The following is a 24,968-nucleotide window of genomic DNA, read 5'->3' as shown; positions in this document are numbered from 1 at the left end:
CAGGCCCCGACTCATGTCCCCCATCACCCCCATCCACCCAGCATTGAGGATCAGGCTCCGACTCAGGTCCCCCAGCATCCCCATCCACCCAGCATTGACAGGCACCTGCCAGCAGGCCCCGACTCATGTCCCCCAGCACCCCATCCACCCAGCATTCAGGGTCAGGCCCCGACTTATGTCCCCCAGCACCCCTATCCACCCAGCATTGAAGGTCAGGCCCCGACCCATGTCCCCCATCACCCCCATCCACCCAGCATTGAGGATCAGGCTCCGACTCAGGTCCCCACCCAACATGTTATGAAGATGCACATTCATGGGCCTCATGTCCACCAAAATCCCACTGCACGCCGCCCCAGTCTTTAGACACAATCAAGTTTCCCATCCACCCCACACTGAAAGGCCTATTATTTGTCACTAACCAAAAGTCAAATATGCACATCAACACATGTCCGTCTCACACACACACACACTGGGCGCGAGTGATTGTGTAAACCCACAATGTGACATGCAGTAAACCAAAGAGCAAATACCACACATGGAAGTAAGAAATCAAAATGTATTGTGCACAAAAATAATAAAAATGATTCAAAGCATGTAAATAATCATAAACAAGAAAAAAAGGCATGCCCAAACAAAAAACATAATAATGATGACACAATCCATATGAATCCAAAGCAAAGTTTGTCAAAAATCCTTGTCCACCAAAGTCAATACAAAGGAAACCAAAATCCAAAAAATCCATTGATCCACGTTGAGGGTAAATGATGTAAGAAAAAAAATCCACTGTCCAACAATGTACAAATATTGCAACAAGGGTCCATGAGCCCAACAAATGAAATGAAACCTATATACAAAACCCTACCTAATTTACAACTATATACAAAAAAGTGGGGCATTGTCCAAGCTTCCCAAAATGAAAAAAAAAGAAAGGAAACCTATCACTAACTAACTATATATAATGGCGGCAGGCAATTCCTGCGGCTCACTCTGTGATGTTGTGGGCCAGGGCATCATCGAACTCCATGTCTATCTCCTGGAGGCGGGACTCTGTCCTGGCCCCGAGGTCTCGCAGGGATGCACTCATGGCCTGTTCCAACTCCCTGTAAGTTGCCTCGAGGCACTCAGCCCGCCTCAACGCCTGACGCATGGAGAACTCCACCCTGACCATGGTGAGCTATGCCTCTTCCGCCCGCTGCCGCTCCGCATCTATACGCTGGCCTAACCGCAGCCACGTGGAAGACACTCCCATTCCAGGGTTCTCCTGCCCTCTAGCCGATGCCTGCCCCTCTGATGTTGATGGCCCTGAGCCATCATCGCTCCCACCTAGAGCCTGCTGCTGCTGTCCATGTGCCCTGTCCGATGATGCCTGCACATCCTCCATCTTCTGGTCTCCAGTTGTGGTGTCCACCCCTGCTGAACCGCCGACTACCGACTGTAGCAGGGATGGGATCTCCACCAAGCTGGCTTTGTTGGTCGGGCCAGGTCCCCAGGGGGCCCTGGTGGAATCTGGGCTGGAAGACGGCAGGGAGAACGACTGGCGCATAGTCTCCAGAGAGGAGGAGAGGTCCGCCAGTGTGCGTGACACATGTAGGAACCCACCTACCAAGGCCCCTCCCAACAGTGCCACGTTGCCACGCAGCTCTTCGTGATGCCGTGTGTGCTCCCACCAGGAAGCACACACGTCATCACGAATGTCACGTGTGCGCAACATGACACCAATCAGGATGGAGCCCATACGGTCATGGGACTCCTCGTCCGCAGGTAGTGGAGAGCCAGATGACGTGGACCTCCCCCCTACCTGCGGACGGGCCTGGGACGGGGCATCCCTGCTGGTGCATGGTGGTGCAGTCACAGGGTCAGGGACAGCAACATGCACAGGCCCCTCCGCGGTGACCTGTGCTGCCTCCTGACCCTGGCCCTGGACTGCACCACTTGCACCAGTGGTACTACCCCACCAGGCTCCATGTGCGGCTCAGTAGCAGGCTCCTCCTCCTCTGTGGAGACCACCAACCTGGATGTCTCTGCACCGTCTTCCGCCATTGCAAGCCCCTGTGGGGGCTCACCCGGCCCTTCCGCTACAGCCGTAGTGGCAGACGCGGCACCAGTCCCCTCGCTCCCGGATGATGGCAATTCCTGGGAGCGTGGCTGGGCCTTGCGTCGCCGCCCGGTGGAGGCATCCCCGCCGCTTGGCTCCACAGCGCCGGTTCCGTCCTCTTTTTCACTCGACGCTGCGTAGAGGGAGACATAGAACACAAGCATCAGGGCACTGTACAATAGTCCCCTAGACAGGAAGCAAGAACACATGCGTGGCACTGTCAAACGTCACTTCCATCCTGTCCCTCCAGAACACATGGGTCAATGCACACAACACACATGCAGAAACAGGCACGGCGCATGCAATCAACATCAGCATCCATGTACAAGGCCCTCCATGGACATAAATGTTGCCTTCAAACTCACATGCATCATGGCTCATACTGATCCCATGCACACACATCACCGGAGGGTCATGCATCATGGCTCGTACACCACAGACACAGTGGATACAACTGTGACCAGACTGCATGAGTGAATCTACACATCGTCACGGACATGTGTCATGCATCCATGGCGTTTCAAAGTCACACAAACGCTTCTCAGACACACAGACATGCACACCATACATGTACATGAGAGCAGCACCCATCTCTCACCCCCCACCCATGTCCAAGAACAGGGACTGGCATGCATTCATGTATGCATTCCGCATGCAGCTCTCCATGTCTCATTGGAACACATGCACCATCCATGTGGTTCACGCATTACTGGTCTCACATGCATTACCATGATGTCCCGGCGCACACACATCCATACATGGCCTATGTTACACATACAGGCAAGTAGCTGACTACCAGCACACTGCAACATGCCCTGTTTCACACAGCAATGCATGGTCACTTACCGCTTGACTCCAGACAGGTCTTCCTCCAAAGGATCTGGGCGTGGAGCGCTGGGTTTAGGCATTCCAGGACCCTCCTCTGGATGTTGCTCAGGTGGACCCGGCACCCCTCTGCATCCTCTGCCTTCATGAGGCACCGGGCCTTGTTGAGGGTCCTGGACCTGAGGTCCTCCCAGCACTTCCGAACGTGCTTGATGTCGCGGGATGCCACCCCCTCCGCGTTGATGGCAACCACGACGTCCTCCCAGATCCTCTCCCGTCCCTCCTTGTCGGCGCGCAATGGTGTGAAGAGGGCATCATAATGCCCCAGGACATGCTTAACCAGGACACCAACTTCCTTCTCACTGAAGCTGGTGGCCCTCTGCCTTTCTGGCCAGTGGTCTCGGATGGTGTTTGCCCCGACATGGCGACCCCCGAGGCAGGCGTGGGTGGGCAACTGGGTCCTGGGGCTAGGCTGTGGAGCAATGGTATTCCAGTCGGGAGTCTTCTGTTCAAGCAGGGGTGGACACAGCAACTGGACCACTGCAGGAGGCCCAAATAGCAGGGCACGTGGACAGCAGGCAGGCAGCAGCAGATGGCAGGTGGGAGCGTGCTCGGGGCTCTTGGGCGCGTAAGGGACGTTGCACATGTGGGCTGGCTTAAAAGGTACGCGTATGATGCCATTTTCTTGTACCAGCTTTTTGTGGAGAGCGAGCGGGTAATTCTTGTACTTCTTGTCGGTTCACACGTGATTACTTCACAACGGTTCCAGTTTGTACTCCCTGTTTCCTCAGACAGCGTTCATTTCTTCTTTTGGCGCGGGTGTTGCCAACGCACACACGCGTGTCTTTTTCATGTTCTTTTTCCAGGCAGACGGTGAGTCGCGCATGTATTTTCCAACTGTGGTTGCCCCCGTGTGTCGCGTACCCCTGTAGAGATCATTGTAGGCTGGGTGTATCACACGTATGCTTATTTTTGTGTTTATGGGTGCCACAGCATAGTGCGGGTTCATTTTTCCACGCATGTGGTCTACCAGGGTTTGCGTGCATGTTAAATTTTGTTTTAGGGGTCCCTGTGTGTTGCGTGACCCGTCATCTTCCCCCAGGGGTCACAGACAGCCTTGCTAGAGAACTAGGGTACGAATTCCATCTAGTACCCTACCCCTTTCACCCCAATTGCCCAGGACAATTGTTAACTGCAACTCCCATACGCACAACAACATCAGTGCCATGGTTGAGAGGTGACCAAGCAGTAAGGGAGGCAAAGGTGGCCGAGCTCAAAGAGGTGGGTGCGATAGGGGACGTGGACAGGATGTGCAGGGTGGCCGAAGAGGCCAGTGTGTGGAGGACCAATCGGGGCCACCTACACCCCAAATGTAGCTGACACCATCCCAGCGCAGTCCTTGTTACCCCGGCCCATATGTTCAACTGAACCGGCACAGGATGACTCCCAGTCTGACTTCCAGGTCATCCAGTCTAAGCCACGTGTGGCGGTGAAAGTTGCTGTCACCAGGCCACGTGGATCTGGGGCAGCAATGTCATCTGCTGCCCCAAGTAGCCAGGGTGAGGAGGCTGCAGCGCAGCTGCAGCTCAATCCACCCCAGTTTCGAGTCTCCCAGCTGGGACAGTGTCGGTCCAAGTCCATCACACCAACGTTGGCCCAGCCGACATCACCCTGCAGCCAATGCCTGCGCCAAGACCTTTGGTCATTGTGCCTTTGCAAACTTCAAGCACCCAGTCCACCTGCGCTTCTGCCCCTACTAACCAGAGCCGCGTAAGCCACTCAGGATCTGCACCTCCTTCCAAGAAGAAGAAGGGTGCTCTTGCACTACAAGCTGAGACCCCAGACACGGCTACACATCCGGCACGTCAAGGAAGCCTAGCTTCAATGACGCCGAACTTGTTGCACTTGTGGCCTATGTGTTGGCACATAGCCGTGAAATGGTGGTGACTGCAGGCTGCAAGACTACACCTGCTCAACGTAGGGCCCACTGGCAGACCATCGCGGACCACATTAGTGCCCTTGGATTTGTGAGGCGCACAGCTGATGATTGCTACAAGCGGTGGAATGACCTGAAACGCAGAGCAAAGAACAACCTGGCTTCCAATCATGCCTCTACTGTGGTGACTGGTGGTGGGCCTCCACCAGAGGACAACCAACTCACTGAACATGAGTCTGTTGCTGGAACCTTCGTCACAGAGGAACAGATCCAAGGCGTGGGAGACCTACCAGATTTTGAAGCATTGTCCGGTGAGTGCCCATGCATGTGTGTGTAATGCATGTGTATGTTGCTTGGGTGATGTGTACTGATTGAGTGCCAGGTGAGGGTGTGTACTCATGAGTGGTATGGGTCACCCATGGTCTTCCTCCAAAACATTCACCGGCCTTGGGTTTGGGTATGACAGTATCCCTTCTGACCACAGTAGCCAATTTGCACCACATTACTGCAGTTGCCCTTGAACTGTCATCTTGCGACTACATTGATCATGATATTCTGTGTTCATTCAGCCTGATTGTTTCAATCCTTCCCATTTTTACAATGCATTTTTCTGCCCTACTGCCACATATGTGACATGCTTCTGTTATAGATTACACCCCACAATGGCCCACATTTATGACCTTGTTATGGGTATGTTTTCGCCATTCAGGCTGATTGAGTGATGGCCTGCACACAATCATTTTTGGGCCCTGTTTGGATGTATAACATGACTGTTGTCTACTGTCATGTTGAAGTGACCAACCATGGATGTATCCATCTGCCTGCCATCACTGTATAATTGAACACTGGATCTGTTGCAGCGTGCAGCACATGCGTGTTTTTTAACACTATTTTGCATGTTGTATCTCATGATGTCCATCTCACATGGATGGGTGACAGTACTTATTTCCTTCCATATGCCTGTACTTCTGAAAAGTACCATGGCTATGCTACGTGCCATCTGTGTGATGGCATGTGTCATGGATGTGTATTGGACATGCCACTCACAGGCTAATGTTTGATGCCATTGCTATCCAGCATGCAGCTAATGTGTTGCTTTTCCATCTTGGAGTCCTCAGTGTCTGCTTTTTGCCTCCCCTTCTAACTCATTGAGAGTGCATGCATGCCAGGTTTATATTCATGTGGGACATGTGTAATTCATGTACTGGATCTCTGGCTTGTCAAGCCTATGTGTGTGCTATGGTGCTCCTGCCTGTTTCCATTTGTTATCTTTCATTTTTTTTACAGGTGATGAGGCACTTGATGCTGTTGAGGTGGAGATGGTGCAGACCCAGGAGGAATCAATCACAGCCACAACCGGGCACCCGTGGAGGACGTGGGGTGGTGGTGGGTGAAAACCCATTTGTCCTACAGACCATGCTGTCCATGGGTGTCTCTGAGTACACCTCCGCCGAACTCTATGAATCAGGTGCTGAATCGGACAGTGAGACAAATGTGACGTCGCAGGTGAGTGTTTCTGGCAGGGATGCTGTTCTGTCAAACCAACCTGCACCGGGGGTAGACCCCTCTATGGGGATGTCAGTGTTGGTAACTCCGCCTTTGGCGGTTACGGATGCAGGGTCACACTCCACAACATTTGATCCTGTTCCTGGGCCAGCAGATCAAAGGGGGAATGCAGTCCTGCAGCCTCAGGCAGTGCCAGCACAGCAAGGTGCAGATCGCCTTGCCCCAAACAGGTGTGGCGCCCGCCGACGCGGTGGCCGTGTGCCACCAGGAAATACTGTATGGGAGAACTCCATGTATAGTATAGCAGCACAACAGGGAGCATCGTGTGAAATGATGGCTCAGGCAATGGATAGGGTGGCCACTTCCATTCTCCCCCTGAAAGGCAGATGGAGCTCCAGCAGCAGGCAACAGACTCCATTTGCCAATCACACAGGGAGGACATGTTGGCGTCCAACAGGGACCGACAGGCTGAACTGGAGGTTCTGCGTGAAGCCATATCTGTAGAGTCACAGGTCCACAGGGAAGCCCTGAGGATAGAACTGGCATTCCTCAGAGAGACTCTGGGTGAACTTGAGGCTTCCCGGAATTTTAGGTCAGAACAGCAGCTGGAGCAGCTCACATGATCGCTCTCAGCTGAGCTCCAGGCAACCCGTGCGGAGATCCGGGCATCACACGAGGTCATGCATGCAGAAATGCAGGCAACCCGTGAGGTGCTGCATGGGGATCTCCGTACCATCATCCTCCAGAACCAAACCTTCCAGACCTGCATGCTTGCTGCCATGGAGGACCATACCAGGGCTTTGTGTGGTCTGCCTCCCATATCACGGCCACCTCCTGATGTAGCAGCAGAGGGTGAAGAGAGCGACAGTAGTTCTCCCACTGTAGCGTAGCCGTGCAGGCCATGAGCCCATGGAGGTATTTTTTTTTTCCCAACATCCATGCATGTGGGTGTTGGGATGCACCCTGTATCTCGTGCCTCCAGGGTGGCCTCCCCCCACCCGTGGTCCACACATGGCCATTTTTGATTTTTGATTTGTTTGTTCTTTTTTATTTTTTTACAGTGTGTTGCTTTGTGTGGCTCCCGTGGGCATCCACTGTGTATTCCAGCTGGGCACATGCAGGCTTGTCCTGTCTTTGGGTTAGATGCTTGGTTTCCTGACGCACACACCCCTCCTGCTTCCCCTTCACATGGGCTTGCAAAGGGTGTGACCAAGTGACAGTAACTTACACAGTGACATTGGGCTCCCATTAGCTGTGTGGGCAGTCTGTAGTCAGAACTGTGTGTACATCCCTAGTGGGGATTGTTGTTGGATTGTACACTGCATGGTGTATTAATATGTGCTTGTGCATCCATGTATTTCTCCTTATTCACATATACTTTCTTCATGTCTTCACAAGCCTGTCTCCTTTGCAGATGCAGTTCATGTTGTATGCAGTACACTGACACATTTGCCGGACAGCAACACTTTGCAGTTGGAAGGGGTCGATGTACTGGCTTTGTCAGGTTGTGAGACTTGCTCTCCCTATGTTTCTGTTTTGTGTTGCTGGTAGGTGTTTGTTCATGTGTGCTGTTTCTTATTGATTACTGGGAGCATATTGTCTGTGGCCTGTTTACATTATGGACAGTGCATTTTGTGACACTTGTGTCATGTGTTGTGCATTCATTTGGTTGCTTTCACGTTGCATGCCATGCCATGGTGTGTTGGGTAGCTGATATGGGGAGTGGTTGGTTGACATGGCACTATTTTCATGTGGCATTTTGCAAGGGGGTAGCTGCATGAATGTGTGTCTTTTTGTCACACAGCATTGGTTGTCTTTAAGTAGGTAGGGATGCACACAATGTATGCACACAATGTAACACTTCCAGGTGACCATTCTCAGGCTGGTATGGTTGTGACAGTTGACTGTCACTTATGTCATCATCATTGATTGTCAGCTGGTATGTGCCAGGGCTGTGTGCACTCCACAGTGTTAGGATTTTAGGTGAAGTAATTAGCCACCAGCTGGGTACGGGCTGCCTCACCAGGTGCCCTTTCACCCCCCATGCACAGCGGCCTTGCATGTGGTTGGGAAGGTGGGGGCCCCGCCATGTCCACCGGCAGGCCCCGGCGGGTTGCAACGTTGTGCAGGACACATGCTGCCACTATGATCCTGCACACTACTGGGGGCGCATATAGCAGCTGCCCACCATAGCGGTCAAGGGAGCGAAAGCGTGACTTGAGCACTCCGAATGCGCGCTCCACTATGCCCCGGGTTGCAATATGGGCTGTGTTGTATCTTACCTCGGGTGGTGTGGTGGGGTTCCGAATTGGCATCATCATGTGGGTGCTCAGAGGGTAGGCACTGTCCCCTGGAGAGGTGATGATGGCTATCATTAGTGGGGTTGTCACATTACTCAGTATCTGACATGCATGCATGTGCAGAGGCATTTATATTCACCAATTAGCCATGTGTCGCCATGCCTCCCAGCTTCCAGGTCCCGGTTTAGGGGTGACATTCTGAAAATGAAACTATCATGGGTGGATCCTGGATAGTTGGCATATACTGAGGTGATTCCCTTGGCATCACATACTACCTGCACGTTGATGGAATGCCAGTGCTTGCGGTTTCGATAGATGTGCTCAGTTGCCCTGGGAGGACTTAGAGCTACATGGGTGCAATCAATGGCACCTACCAATTTGGGGAAGTGTGCCACCCCGTAAAAGCCCTGGACGGCAGCCTGCCTTTCTGCAGGTGTTCTGGGCATGTATATGAGCCTGTGGACTGAGGGGCTTGCAGTCATGATGGCCAACACCTGGTGTAGGCAGCGTGACTGCGTGGCCTCTGACACCCCCCCCCACTATGGCACTTGTCCGCTGAAATGAACCAGTAGCCAAGAAGTGCAGTACATTGAGCACCTTTTCCAAGGGGCTCAGTGCTTGGGTGCACAGGGTGGGTGATGTGAGGTCATCCTCCCACTCACTCACCAGGTCGAGTATTATGTGAGGTGGAAACCTGTACCTCCCATACACCTGGTCATCAGGCATCCCAAAAAGGCTGGTCCTGGGTAAAAAAATGCGGGGCCTGGCTATCCTCCTCCTGCGGTGACCCACGACCACTGCTGCGAGGAACGGTATATTCATCGTAGCGTCTGAGCTTGTTTGTTGTTTGCGCGCACTTTTATGCTGTGTGGGGCCGCTTACGCCTGCTTCCTGCTGGTGTACGTGTTTCCGGATTAGCACGTCTTTTTTGGCGCACGCCTTTCCCCTGTTCGATTCCATGAATACGTGTTGTTGGCGTGCATGTGGGCGTTGCAAGCATTTACCTCCTGTATTTCCCCCGTAACGCCCACATTTTCTCGCGTTGTTCCCCATTCCACGTGTTACGCCCCGTGTTCCGCCCACTTTTGCTGTCTGCGCTGCGCTATGTGCGCTTTCGCTGTGCGCGTAGCGCACGCCGTTTAATGACGTGTGCGCCCCGTGTGTGCCACCCACGATTTTAGCACACATCCCAGCATTTACACGTGCACTGACTTCCATGAATCGATTTGCGCGGCTTTGGCACACTTGCGCTGCGATTTTCACACTTGCGCTGTGATTTTCACACTTGCGCAGCGATTTTCAGCGCACATTGATTTCATGAATCGGCCTGTCAATGGTGAAAAATGATGAGAGTTGACGTTCATCACCAGGTTTTTTTTCCACATAGGTTTTGACACCGATTTTTGCCGGAAAAAAAATATTTGAAAAATATGGGAGGGGCTGGGTAAGGAGATATAAGCAGTAGGGGGGATATGTAGTAAGGAACCGGGAGGGTGATCTTGGGGGGAAACCCCAACCAATTAAAAACAAAATGTGATGAGTTTTATCAGCCAAAATCCAGCAGCAAGAAACTCAGCTGGGTGGGGGGTTATTTGGGGGGGACCTGGCGATACAATGAGATAGAACCTTCGAAACATCTGGAGAGGCCCAGGTGGCAACTCCTAAGTCACAATCAAGCCCCTAGTTTCTGGTTCATGAATTGTACACCCAGAAGCTCCATACAGGAAAGGCATAGCCAGTCCACTACTGGGCAGCGAAGGTCCGCCATTCAGGCCCTGCTGCCATCACAGGAGTTGTGATGGAATCGCCCTAGGACTGCTCATGCCCCATTAAACAGTAAAACAATGGACAGACTATGGCCATTTCTATGGGTTCAAAAGTGTCCCCAGTCGGTCGTTGCCAATCAACAAGTTTAATTAAGATGGCAGTTGCATCAGTGTCTAGCAGACAGTAGTAGGCAGCGTCCACACCAAATATAGCTACACTGCGAATCACACTATATCCCTGAAATTAATAACCACACCAGATGTTCCAAGTTAAGTAGAGTATCATTACATTAAGTATGAATTACACTATTTTTGAAGTGGAAGCAATCTGGGACGAATTGTTGCATAACGTGTGGTTATCATTATGAATTCACAAAGCAATTATTTTCAATGACAGTTTTATGAGACAGTCGGAGGCAGCAGAAATCTCTACTGATGGAGTCGCCACAGAGGTAATTCAGATAAGCTGCCTAGTAGCTCTTGCTGAGGGATACCTGCCTGCATTAACCTTTCAGGATTGAATTGGAGCAACCCAGAGTGTACCAGGATTGGCTAAGTATGTCAACAAGCGGTTCAACACTTCTGGTCGGATAGCTCAGCGAGTTCTGTGTTGTCCCGCACACGTCAATCTTCAACGTTCACGGCACAGGTTTGAACCCCAGCAGAACGGACTCATCTTCCAGCTATACATTGAGTCCACACCGCTGGGTGTTAATAAGTAAATATTACCGCACTTACAGGCAGGAGTCGGGCCTGAAGCGATGTTTGAACAGATCAGATGATGTTGTTAATTAGAGAAAGGTTTCCTTCCAACCATCACCGTGTACAGGTGCTGCTACTTCCAAAATGAAAACCGGCACAGGCGACGCGTAAAATATGCATGTCAGAGCAATAGATATCGAAGAAGGACACGGGCTGTGTCACTGAAACATATATAACAGACACACATGTCAAACCCCTAGATGGACAGAAATGAAGAATGCATTATGGAGGCACTGGATGTAAAGCAGTGTACCCACTGATTTAGTGCTGAAAAAATGATAACTTCTTATTAAACAATGTAGGGGGTCAAGAGGCCTGCTATACACATAACAGAGCAAGTCTATGATGCGCAAATGTGTATTTTCTGAAGCATTCCGTTTTTGAATATTTGATTGTGATTACATCATACTAAACTCCAAGTCCAACATTTGAGGTTAAACTGTATTTTATGCATGATGTACACTATTCTATATTTTCATTCCGTGAGGACTCTACCACATACTTATTTCTATATTCCCATTGCCACTATGCCTAAAAGCAAACTAACTGCACCTCTCCATGCTATACGTGGCGTGGTGCTATGTGCAACGCACGCTGTCCATGTGCAAGGATTTCAGCAGACCCAAAATGTCACATTATCTACTCTCCTGCGGAATATGCACTCACTGCCACGCCCAAGATGGCGTGGGAGCATGGTGCTGTGCTGTAGTGAAGCTTTTTCTCACCTGCACAGGCTTCCTCCAGATCCACCTGACTGCTTCAGGTATCCCACGCAGTGGTCTTAAATCTCTCCTTTGCAACATTTGGGTGCAGTAAAAAAAGGGAGATTTGAAAACAAAAACTAGGTAAATAAACCTCATTAGTACCCAACGAAGGACAATCAGATTGTTACAATTGATCGGATTGGACCTTGCCCGGTCATTACCAGCTGCACAAAGACTTACCTGCTGTGGTAACGTATGGTGCGTGCATTGATGATAGTTCCCAATCTGCAACTGGGCACTATGGAAAGACAGAAGGGACTATGTGTAGTCCTTGTTCGTGAAAAAATACTATTAGTATCTGAGTACAAAGTGCCGGGGTACTAATAGCAATAGAGCCCTCCTTGAGTTCTATTGCTTTATTGGTCGCCTTGAGGCAACATTCTGCACTCTGTCCAATGGAACAGCATTCTGCAATTCATCAGGCGACTGAACCGCTCGATTATCCAAGCTGTCCGCTACTAAAGGCAGAGGGTCATGTCCAGAACGCATTAATAGACAGAAGAAACTGATATTGTAAAATGATAAGTGTTCATTGCCTGAGTTGTAGTCAATATCTCCAGCTCTTGAAATGACTGATCGCGTCGGCTACCAAAGCAGTCTGCTATTAAGGCACATGGTCATGTCAAGAATGTATTCTTATATGGGGTCTCCCTCCCATTGACCCTACTGGGAAGGGCAGCATTGTTCAAAATGATGGCTCTTCCGCGCTTCCTATACATTCTACAAAATGCCCCACTACACATCCCGGTGAAAGAATTCAAAAAGATAGACAACACACTGAGGAAGCTCCTCTGGAATAACGGACATCCACGTATTGCGCTGGGTACTCTGCAACGCTTCATTTGGGAAGGAGGGATAGGGCTCCCCCACCTACAGTCCTACTACTGGGCTAGTCAAATGGCAGTGGTCAACGACTTGCTGCACGGGGACACCACGTTGCCACACAATAGACTGGGGAGTGCCAGAGAATGTGCTAGAACTCAAACTGAATTCCTTTACAAAGCGATTCGTAACTCAGCCCCACAATCTATGCTATCACACATTGCCCGAGTATGGACAGACGCGCACAAGTTCCTGGGATGGGAGGGGAAGATCACTCCATTACAGCCTCTGTGGAACAACAGGAATCTATCCGAGGTAAACAAACTACCGAGATGGCGTACATGGTCACAACGTGATATCAGTACGGTGGGCGATATCGTAGAAGGGGGCAAATTGGTGTCCTTTGAAACCCTAGAGTCCAGATTTCACCTCCCAGGCACTGAACGGTTCCAATATGCGCAGATGCAACATGCCCTACAAGCCCACCTCCCGGCACTTGAAGACATGGCCGAAAGCACTCCCCTCGAAAGAAGCATAGTGGAGGCAAGCATAGAGGCCAGAGTAACGTCCACCATGTATAATGTCATCACTTCCTTTGCCACCACTGAACTAACCAGCCTAAAGGGCAAATGGGAAAGAGACTTAGGACTCATACAGCCAGAGGACTGGGTGGGGGCCCTCATGTACCCTCGGGAGATGGCCATTTTGGCCAGACTTAGACTTGTCCAACTGAAAATTCTGCATAGGATTTACTACCCCAGGGTGGCACTATATCGCTGGGGGAAAACATCCGACCCACACTGTCTCCGATACAAGAGGGAGGAGGGAACCTTCTTTCACATACTATGGGACTGCAACCATATACGACAATACTGGCAAAAATGTTGCGATGAACTCTCACGGTTACTGAGGAGAACGATACACAGAGACCCAAAGCAACTCCTGCTCGGGATAGAGGAGGAGGGAGAGGCATCCAAATATGAGAAGCAGCTTTTATCGACAGCCTCGGCAATTATTTAAAGGAACATTGCACAACTATGGGGTTCGGAAACTACACCACAGTACGAACAATGGGTGACGGACGTCAACATATGCATTGCGATGGAAAGGAGAGTATATGCAGCCAGTGGATGCCCAAGGAAAGCAGATAAGATATGGAACAAATGGGAGGAAGCCCAGTGACTGCAACAACATGAGCAGTGGATGATGGGGCACAATGTGCAATGTGCAAAAGTACTGTAATCTGGCATGTAGCGTGAGAAACAACGGGCACTGCAAGACCCTTTTCTCTTTTTCTTTCTCTTCCTTTTTTACTCTCTCTTCCTTTCTTTCTCGTTTTCTTTTTACCTGACCAGGGACTGTTCCACTGGTCATACAGGTTGTATGTTTATAAGAAGAATGTATGTTCTATGATGTTAAATCGGAAAATACAATAAAATGTGTTATCAAAAAAAAGAATGTATTCTTATACGGAATAAAAATACGGAATAAAATTATATTGTAAAATTATAGGTGTTCATTATCTGTATTGTATACAATGGGCCTCATTCTGAGTTAGGCGGTAAGGGTTAACGGTCACCGGTAAGGAGAGCAGTGCCGTTAAACCCTTACCACCCAATTCCGAGTTCCCTTAGCGGGACCTGCAAAGGACATGTGGTCTGACCACACGTCCTTACCGGGTCCCGCTAAGGGACCAGGTTGCTAATTACAGGCCCGCTATTTGCGTCTTCCCCATTCCCATTGAGCCCTATCGGGGCTCAAATGGTTTGCTGAATGGGGATTTACTGAGTCCTCCAGGGTCAGAGTGACCTGGTAAGTCCCCATTAAGCCAGACCGGACGCGGACCCGGTATTGGAGTCAGCCATGGCGCTAATAGCACCATGGCTACCTCCAATCTCGGAATGAGGCCCAATATCATTTTACATCTGCAGCAGCCATACCTGAATCCACACTTTCTTAGGAAATAAACCCAAAAATACACTTTTATAGAAGGAATCTCGAAATGGCCCCATGCATTTGCTGACTTACTGTTTGGTGTTTAAACTTATATAAGCGTGTATGCATTAGAATCAATGACTCAACTTTGAAAAAAGGGTGTAGACATTTCAGCTGGGTTTGAACTACTTCATCTGTGTTTTCTTTTTTCATGTGAACTGTTATGACCTAAAATGGCCTACAATTAAAAATCGTCACAAAATGAAAAACAAGCAACAATCAAATAAAAGGATTTTGTAGAAAAAAGATCGCAGTGAGGGGAGTGAAAACCTCCCATTGAATTTACTATTCATAAAAGGCCTCTGGTGGAAGGGGAAGAAGTGCCCATTGTGACATTTTACTGCAGATGGTATTAAGCAGTGATCATTACCCATCAAGAGGAGGCATGGTAATGAGGGGTTAATGGCATGGATAAATCCTTATGCATGGAGCCAATCCTGTTGATTTGGGTTGCAACATTATCAATATTAATAATATGCAGAAAATAAAAATAAAAACAACTTGGTCATCTAGCGCATGGACTGACTTTATTTCAAGGCTTACATTTGACACATAATGATATTATAGTGTCTATATTTGTTTGTGCCCCTACGGAGAGTGGTCACTGGCAAGGAACAATATGAGCACTGGGTACATGTACGAGCTAGGCCTCAACCAGTTCCCCAATTCTGACTAGCAATGGCATGTTCCAGACTGAACCATAATCTGCCTGAATATGCGTGCCAGGTTTAAGTGCTCTCATGTACCCTCTGTCAGAGGTGTGTCCAGATACTTCTCTTCTGCCCCTACCGACATCATCCATCGAAGAGAAGTCAAGATCACTGTAGAGAGATCCAGGAGCATTGTGACATCATGGGTTGTGCGTATGCGTAGATACGCTTGGCCGTGCTTCGCAAACCCATATTGCCGGTCGAGTGAATTGAACATTGGATTTATGAGAGCAGTCCTATGTAATGGGATGGTACAAACCTCTCTCTCAGTCCTATATCTTTATAGTATAACTGTTGTGGTGTCCAAGTAAAATAAAACAGGAATTTATGAACAGGTATAAAAAGATCATCGTATATCCTAACCAGGGAACAAATATTGCAGGTTGTGGGGCAAATCTAGTTATAAAAACAAGAGATTGGTGTGGTTAATGTACAGGAGCCAGTAGAAATGACCCAGTTGTGGTGTGGGGGTTGGCACCATTGAAAAAGGTGGCGTACACATGTCTCTACCACACAAGTATTGTGAAATTCACTCACTGGAACCGTGCATCTGATTGGATGCTGGTATTTCATGGTAATAGATAGTTGTGCACTCTTGAGGAAGTGGTGAAGATGGTCCTGTTGTGGGAGACCCATGTTGTAAGCCGAACTTTGCTAATTTGTATTAAGGCAGAGTTCAGTTTCTTCTGATGCTGCATTGCCCTCAGGCCAAGAGGTGGTGGTGTAGCGTGTCAACACGCTGATTTCAGCGGTTACCACAACTTCATGACACAGTGAGAGAGCGCCTTCTATGGGAACTAATCAAAATCTTATGGGCTAGGTGGCTGAAGAAACACATACATGGGCCGCATAAACTATGTCATTGGGTGGCTTTAGCTAAAAGGTTCCACCTGAAAATCTTCTTAGACTTATCCAATTAAAATAAACACACATATATTGCTACTATAATGATGTATCCCTGAGCCAGTGATGACAGGGAGCAGGAACCAGGCTGACTCAGGTAGGTGTAAAAGGAAACAGGCTTTATTCTTCTTAGTTACATAGCATAGTCATAATAGGTAGTAGAGTAGGTGATAAGCCTCTGCCCTGGTTCCCAGTCCATCTCCCAGTTCCAACCGTCACTCGCTCGAATCCTCAGGCCCCCCACATTCCAAGCTCCACTTAAACATTCTAGGAGGCCCTTGCACACACTCAGCCATTCAATACAGTCATACCAGGATACCAGCCATTCATCACAGTCATACCAGGATACCACACATCCCCCTCCTTAACAAACAAACAGAAATCAGAATGCTCTCACCATCATGTTAGGATCTCAATCAAAAGAAACCAAACACCTTCCACCCCGGCCTGCTACACCGGGGCCTCAGTGCTGCCACCACCGAGCACATACCTTGCCACATGGACATTCAAATCTAAACTACCATCATAAACCCTCCTAACCTACCACCTTTTGCCAGAACTGCCACTCCTGGCCTCAAGCCTGCCACACTTGAGCACTAACCCTGTCTCAACGAGACCAACATACCTTCCAACATATAGTGTAGCCAAAACGTACACAATTGGCCTGAACAAAATCCTAACATGCCAGCCACAACAAAACCAACAGTATCCAAAACAGACACACCTCAGCACCCATCCCTTCTCCTCTAAAGAAAACATAGAAAAGGATGAATATAAAAGCAAAGAGACTAACTGGACAAAGACCACATAAACCACAACACAACCACAAGAGACGTGGTGCATAAAATGTGCACAGTCACTACCATTCAAAACGAAACTTCCGTCCAAGCACCAACAAAATGTAAAATTGTGGCACCTGCTAAAGGTTTCCGCTACAAAAAAACACTGAAACCCAGTGCAAGCACAACAAGGTGGAAAAATGTAGTGCTTCTCCGATGTTGAAATTGTTAGATAATAGTACAATAATAAATTCATTGTCTCCCCATTGACAGTTAAAACTTATCTCAACTGTCTGTGTGGTAAACTCGCAGTAACTTCAACCTAACTAGGCATAAAAAGAATAAACATCTCTCATGAACTGCACTTCCTGACACCACAGACATTAGGAGTCTAAAAAAATCACTCCTAACCCCCGACACCATAACATTCTACAAGAGACTAGTAAACAAAAACACTAAACAACTTAGTGTAGAGCCTACTAAAACTTCACGCGTACCACCTACGCCTCAATGTCTCCTACTATAATGTCGTACTATAGGATGCTTATATATAAAGATCCTCCCCGAATAGGATGCTTCTATCTAAAGATCCTCCCCGAACACAAATCACATATTTGTGTTTAACTTCCAAACACCGGTCTCCCTAGGGTCTCCATAAGGCATCACACCTGGCCAGCATGTGATCCTCACCCTCAACTACATGCGTGCTACCTCTCACACGCCTACTTCTCCGAACGTGCTTACTCACGATTGCACACTCCCATTGCAATCACATTCACTTCAAACGTGCTACTTCCCAGACGCTCCAAACATACACATGTATGTCACACATACCTACAGTTGCATGCTCCAAATGCACACTCATCTCCAACTGCATTCTACCAATGCAACATTATTTGCATGTAAATTCACTAAAATTGCATTAAACATTACATATGCACTCAATATTTGCCCACTAAACACCTCCTTAAAAGGGATGATGGACACTAACAGACATGGTGTTGATCAGGCACCATTCTGGAAGTGTGTCATCTCAGAGATAGAATTTTCGTTTTGTAAAAATCCCTTATTTGTGCAATATTAATTTCAAAATTACATGTTTTCTGTAATTGCATAAAACTCCTGTGGACATAACATCTTTAAAGCAAATCAAAGCATAATTGTCTTGCTAAAACTTAATTTAAAACTGCAATTTAGAAATCTACTTCCAAAACATTAATTATTCAATAAATTAATTATTTGCAGTATTTGTTTTAAACTGTGCAAAAGTTCCCTGAAATGCAATTATCACTTATTTTCATGTAACTACAATACCTGCTGCACATTAACACTCATGCATACCAATATTGCAACCATAATCCCCATTACTTCTTTTCTCCTCCACAAGCCCGTAGTATGGCATAAACTTCTAAAAAAAAAAACATTAATATACACTGTAGCATCAATTATAAACGTCCTCCTGGAAGACAAACACATGGTCCCTCCAAACTGCTTCCACAAAATTATAACGTTTAACATCTACACATTTATTTTTTCTTGTTGGCGGTAATACCTGCAATCCAATATGCGTAGATAAATGCCGTGCTCATAACAGTACCTCATAGCTTTTCCTTAGATCTGCTAGACTGCTGCAGATGTCCAAAACAAATGTTTCCTTCTTTTTTTTTTTTTCAGCACGGACGCAAAATGTATATTCCGTCCGGAGCTCCAGCTCTCGCCTTACATCACAATACACTTTTAAAAGTGCTTTCAATCTTACCGCATGTAGATGTGTTTGTGCTGCAAGTTAAAGGTCTCCAAAACAGTTCCTTGAATCACCACTTGACAAAAGCATATGTATTCTACATTCATCTCCCGCTATTGGTGCTACCTTATATAACTAAAGGTTTCCTCACTCCAGTAAAGGTTGAAATCCTCTTTCCGACGGCTCCATTTCTTCAAAGCGTGTCACTTCATACAATACACAGGAGATTCCTACGTTCCTTCCTGGTATCTCCTCACGCTCTACACACGTTTCTATGGCCTCTCCTCTAAGGTCCTTCCCCAGCTCCAGAAAGGAAAATGAAGGCGCCCGGCCTCTCTTCAGCGTTCCAGCCTAACGGGCAATGCTGGGAGGCAAGCGCTGAAGGCATGCTGGGCGCGTGCGCCACCCACAGCCCTAGGGGGCCCCTGCATTGGCCCAATTTTCGTCCGCCGGAGGCTTCGCACATATTCTCTGCCCACAGTACCTCGATGTGGGCTGCAGTCTTCAAATGTCTGCAATATCTTCCTTTCTTGTTTTTTTTTTTTCGTATTGCTTGAGCCGGCTCGCGCACAACACTGCAGCTGTGCCATAGTCAAGCTGCTGTATAGTCTTCTGGCACACAATGGCAAAACTCTTTCTGCCATTTTCTTCCAGCCACTCCAACCCCCATCTTCAGGTTCAGGTCTTGACGGATGGGTTACCACAGTCTGATGTCGCAGTCATCTCCACTTTAACTTCAGCCTCCATTACCAGGTCACCATGCCTGATGCCACTGCCATCTCCATGGATTCTCGAGCGCTATCACCAGGGTTTCTCCAGCTTCCAATATCAGCACTCCATGGTAGCGCTTCTTCAAACGGCATCAGTTCTCCTCCACTCTCCATACCTTACACCAGGTTCTTAATCCTCGTCGCCAAAAGATGTATCCCTGAGCCAGTGATGACAGGGAGCAGGAACCAGGCTGACTCAGGTAGGTGTAAAAGGAAACAGGCTTTATTCTTCTTAGTTACATAGCATAGTCATAATAGGTAGGAGAGTAGGTGATAAGCCTCTGCCCTGTTTCCCAGTCCATCTCTCAGTCCCAACCATCACTCGCTCGAATCCTCAGGCCCCCCACACTCCAAGCTCCACTTAAACATTCTAGGAGGCCCTTGCACACACTCAGCCATTCAATACAGTCATACCAGGATACCACATATACCTACTGATAACATCTTTAGTTTATTGACATTTTCTAACAGAAAATACTATATAAGCTATAAGTCAAATAGCTTCAGAGAAAGGTACACAAAATGGTATGAGGCTATAGAAGCTTCCCTGCCTTCTGCTTCTATTTTAAAAAGGCCAAACTGTGACTCTCCTCCTCCATCTCAGGCTCTTTTAGATTCATATATGCAAATTATTTTTGGCAGAACTAAGAGCCTAAAAACCTTTAATGGAAATAACAAACATCAAACTTCAGCAATTAGATGATAGATGGCTTGCATTTGTGACCAGGATGTGGTAGGTGGAATGAAGAACCAGTGAGGCAGTGGATGTGGCACATTGCGTAGTCCATTTAGAAAAAAACAGTCTGGCTCTCCAGAAGCATAATGAAGATTTGGAAAACAGAAGTCGCTGGGATAATCTACACATGTGTGGCCTTCCAGAGGGAGTCAAGTGGGATGATCCAGTATTATTCCTAAAACAAAAGCTACCTAAAATCCTTAAGTTCCAACCTGCAATGGCAATCAACATACAAAAGGCTCATAAGATAGGTTTGAAAGATTATACTACCCAAAATAAGTCCACTTCATGCACAATCATTTTACTAATGCTGGAATATGCTCAATTGCAAATGATTATAAAGAAGGTAAAATAACCTTTATCACCTCATGCAGATGGTCATACACTATACATATGCCAGGATGTTTCCAGAGCTACTGTGCAGAGCTACTGTGCACCATAGAAAAGAGTATCATCCAGCACTAAAGCAACTAAATGCCAGGTGTGTACTTGTCCACACATGTAAATTTAAAGAACCATTAAAGCCGGAACCTGTTTTTGATGATCCAGCTGCTCTGAAAAATCTTATCAGATCTCGCAAAACAGAAGAAATTGACACTTCTCTCCCCTCCTGTAGTCAGCAACCTCCCACATCAAAAGCAATTTTGTAACTTTGACTTTTACATGATTATAAACATTGGCAACAGTGGGTGTCCTTTTATCACACGATGCAAGGGCGTCTGTGAGAGAAAATTATGTCTGCTTTCTGGTTTTTTAGACATCCCTTCTGCTGCATGAATATTTCTGCAAACTTGATAGCGTGTGTTCTAATGAGTATCTTTTTTTGATCTTCTATTTTTCTTGATTTTTCCATTGTTTTATATAATGTATTCACAGAATTCCTTAATTATTTTGTCTTCAAGTGTTAGTTTCACGTTCCCTTTAATTTTCCAACCATTTATATATACATCATATGAGCATGAGCAATTTTATTAGCATCATTCTCATTTCCAAGATAACTTGCATTGGAGAGGTATCAAAATATATCATAGCATACCAATAGATGTTAAAAGGAGGATTAGTTATTACGCAAACATTTGTTAATAACATTTAAGTGTATTTGGTGGAACCTAAAATGGCTCAATAACCTGGGCAAATGGGAAAAAAGTCTTAGCATATTTAAAAAGATTCAAGCCTTGTGATTCATACATACAAGAATCCCATTTATCTTTAGAGGACTCAATGAACTTGAAAAAATGTTGGGTCAGGGATATGATATGTCATGCTGATGGGAAACGAAATGGAGTTTCTATTTTGATTAATAAAGGGATGAATTATGAACGATTACAGAAATAATATGACAAAGGAAGATGGGTTATAGTTTTGCTGCAAGTTGATTCTTCACAAATCCTCTCCATTTTCAACGTATATGGTCCAACAGACGCTGACTATGAATTGTGGTTAAACATAAATGTAATATTACAATCCAACATATCTAATTTAATAATGTGTGCAATTTTAACACTATAATTGAACCAATCCTGGATAGAAGGTTGAAGTGTTTATTTAAAAGTACTAAAATTCATCATGAATTCCTCCGTTGTACTTCAGAAGTTGGTATCATAGACTCTTGCCAAATGTCGTTTTCATTTGGTTCCTCATGACACCTTCTCACGTATTGACTACATTTGTATTTCTAAATCTTTTTCTAGTGCTCTGGTTGTGTCTAGGATAGAAGGTACTACCATGTCATATCATGACCCAGTGATTTCCTCCCTTGATTGTAGTAATACAGACAGGACTACTAACAGATGGAGATTTTATAACTTTTTATTAGGAGATCAACCTTTTTAACAGTCCTTTCATCACCACTTAATGAAAAAAGACAAAGATGACAATGATACCTCTGCAGTTAATTATTGGGATACACACAAGGCTGCTTTAAGAGGTTACATTATTTCTTATGTTGCTCAAAAAAAGAGAAACTGCAAGAGAGCTGGATACCATGTTTGGAAAACTCAACAAAATAGAAAAAAGATATAATCGTAAACCAGAGGGAGTTATATTTAAAAATAATTCTATCCCCGTGTTTTAATATTAACACAAGGTTATAAGAACAGGCATGTGGTGTAAAACTAAAATATAAATCTAAGATATATCAAACACCAAATAAGACTAGTAAAGCACTTACTACCTACCTAACAATCAGAAAAGAAAGGTCTAAAATATCTTGTATGAAAAATGAACATGGCGTTATGTTGTCGTCTGATAATACCATATTGGATGTGTTTACAAAATTTTATAAGCTGTTCTACTCATCAGAACATATTTAGTCCCAAATTCATTTAAATAATTTGTTGATTAAGTAGGTAGGAAATCATGTCCTCATACAGATTTGAGTTTTGGAGGCTCCTGTACATATTGATGTAGTATGTAAAGCTATACAAGATTTAACTAAAGAAAACGCTCTAGGTCTGGATTAGCTGTATTATTTTCCCATCATTCTAAAGTGGCCAGGGAATGTGGATTCTTCACGGAAGCAGAACTGATTATCATGCCCATGGCAGGTAAAGATAGTGAATGCCCAAAAAATTACAGACCAATAGCCCTTATTACTTCAGATAGTAAGATTTTTGCTAAAATATTAGCAAGTACAATCAAGCCTTTGTTTCCCAAATTAATAAAACCAGATCAGGTTGGTTTTGCAATAGGTAGATTTATACCATCTAATACCAGACTTTGTGTTAATATGCTTGTTCAAATTAATGCAAGTGATATTTATAAAGATTGTTATGTATCATTTGAATAAGATACTGACAAAACTTTTGATAGAGTGGAATGGGACAACCTACTTGAATCATTACATTGGCATGGTTTAAGTGGGTACTTATTGTTGGTTAAACTTTTATATTCTGAACATAAAATTCTTCCTTTTTTCCATTACAGCAAGGAACTCATCAGGAGTGCACTTGTCGTCCATTCTTTTTGTCTTGCCACTGGAACTATTCTCAGAACCTATTGGAAATACTATTCATATCCCAGGCATTACATGTGGTAAATATGAAAATAAACTAGCAGCATATGCAGGCTATATTTACATTCTTATGAAGAACCCAAATTTCAACATTCATAAACTATTAGAACCTATGTTGCGGTTATCTGCTGTCTCAGGTTATGGTTTACAAATTAAATAAAGACACATTGGATGTTTTACCACTTAATTTCTATTGTCTTAATCACAAATTGGGACCTTTGGTCTGAAGTGGTGACAACATTCAAATGAATATTTAGGGATTTCTATATCATTCTCAAATGCAGAAACCATTAAAATGAACACAGAGGCCCTGTTGACAAGGCTTTGTGATTCAGTCGCTTCCTCATAACCATTATACTTAACGCAGTGAGATTAGACTGGAGTCCACTAAAATGATTTTATTTCCTGTAATATTATATTATTTACAGATGCTTCCTATCCCTCTCCCATCATATCTGTTGCAATCTACTAACATAATTGATTTAATTTTTCGGGGGTGGGGTAATAAAAAGAAGATAATCTCTTTTAGGAATTTAAAAAGCCCATATGAGCCTGGTGGTGTTCGATTTCATGACTTTAGGTATTATTTTAAGGCATTTATTCTGTAACAAGCAAAACACTGGTGTCTTCCAGATGACTTTGAAGGACAACCAGCTGAGTTTATGGTGGAGATGGAATTGGTGTTTCCTTTAGCTAATAATGATGTATTTTATATTTGTAACCACTCTAAATCTATATTTTCTAAATTAATGAACTTCACTACATCGATATTAAGAAAGTTTCTATTTGTACATACAGGTCCTTTTCATCATATCTATTGTGTAATTAAATCATAATTATTAATGAGAGGTCTGTGCTATTGCCTTGGGTAAAAAAGGTATTACATTTATGAATCAACATTTGTCAGGTGCTAATATTCTTTCCTTTGATGAATTTAAAAATAAATTCTCACTGACAAATTCTGATCTCAGTCAATATATTAAATTGCTGAATGCATGTATTGATAACTTGAATTTCTTTGCAGAAAATTAATTTGTTCCAGAATCTTCTAATCTACGCTGCATGGTTTTCCATTTATCTGGGCAAAGCATCACATTTCTTCAAGTTGTCAATACAATATAAATCGTCTTATATTATATGGTCTTCAGAAATAATGTGTGAAATTAATTGTTGAAAGGTATATGATGAGTACACCTGGTCCTCCATTTGGAGTATGGTTTAGACAATGTTGTGATCAGGGAACATCACACTATTTTCTTTATTACCCATAGAGCATTTCTAACCCCATTGAAAAATGTTCATGCTAAAATCATAAATGATTAAACTTACTGCACATGTCATACTAAAGTACATTCCCTTTAGAACATGTTTTTAATGCATCTTTGTAAACACACTGTGGTACCAGGTATGGATTTTCCTTGAGTGCATATATTCCTCTTAATCTCTCTAACATGCGATTAGGCAGCTTCTCATTTAATTCAATGAACATTAATTTTTCCTATATTATTTTAAGAATGTTAAAAGATTATTATTACACGATGG

This window comes from Ambystoma mexicanum, chromosome 9, assembly GCF_040938575.1.
Source record: "Ambystoma mexicanum isolate Mex_15411 chromosome 9, UKY_AmexF1_1, whole genome shotgun sequence".
NCBI lineage: Eukaryota > Metazoa > Chordata > Amphibia > Caudata > Ambystomatidae > Ambystoma > Ambystoma mexicanum.
This window is presented reverse-complemented; position numbering follows the sequence as displayed.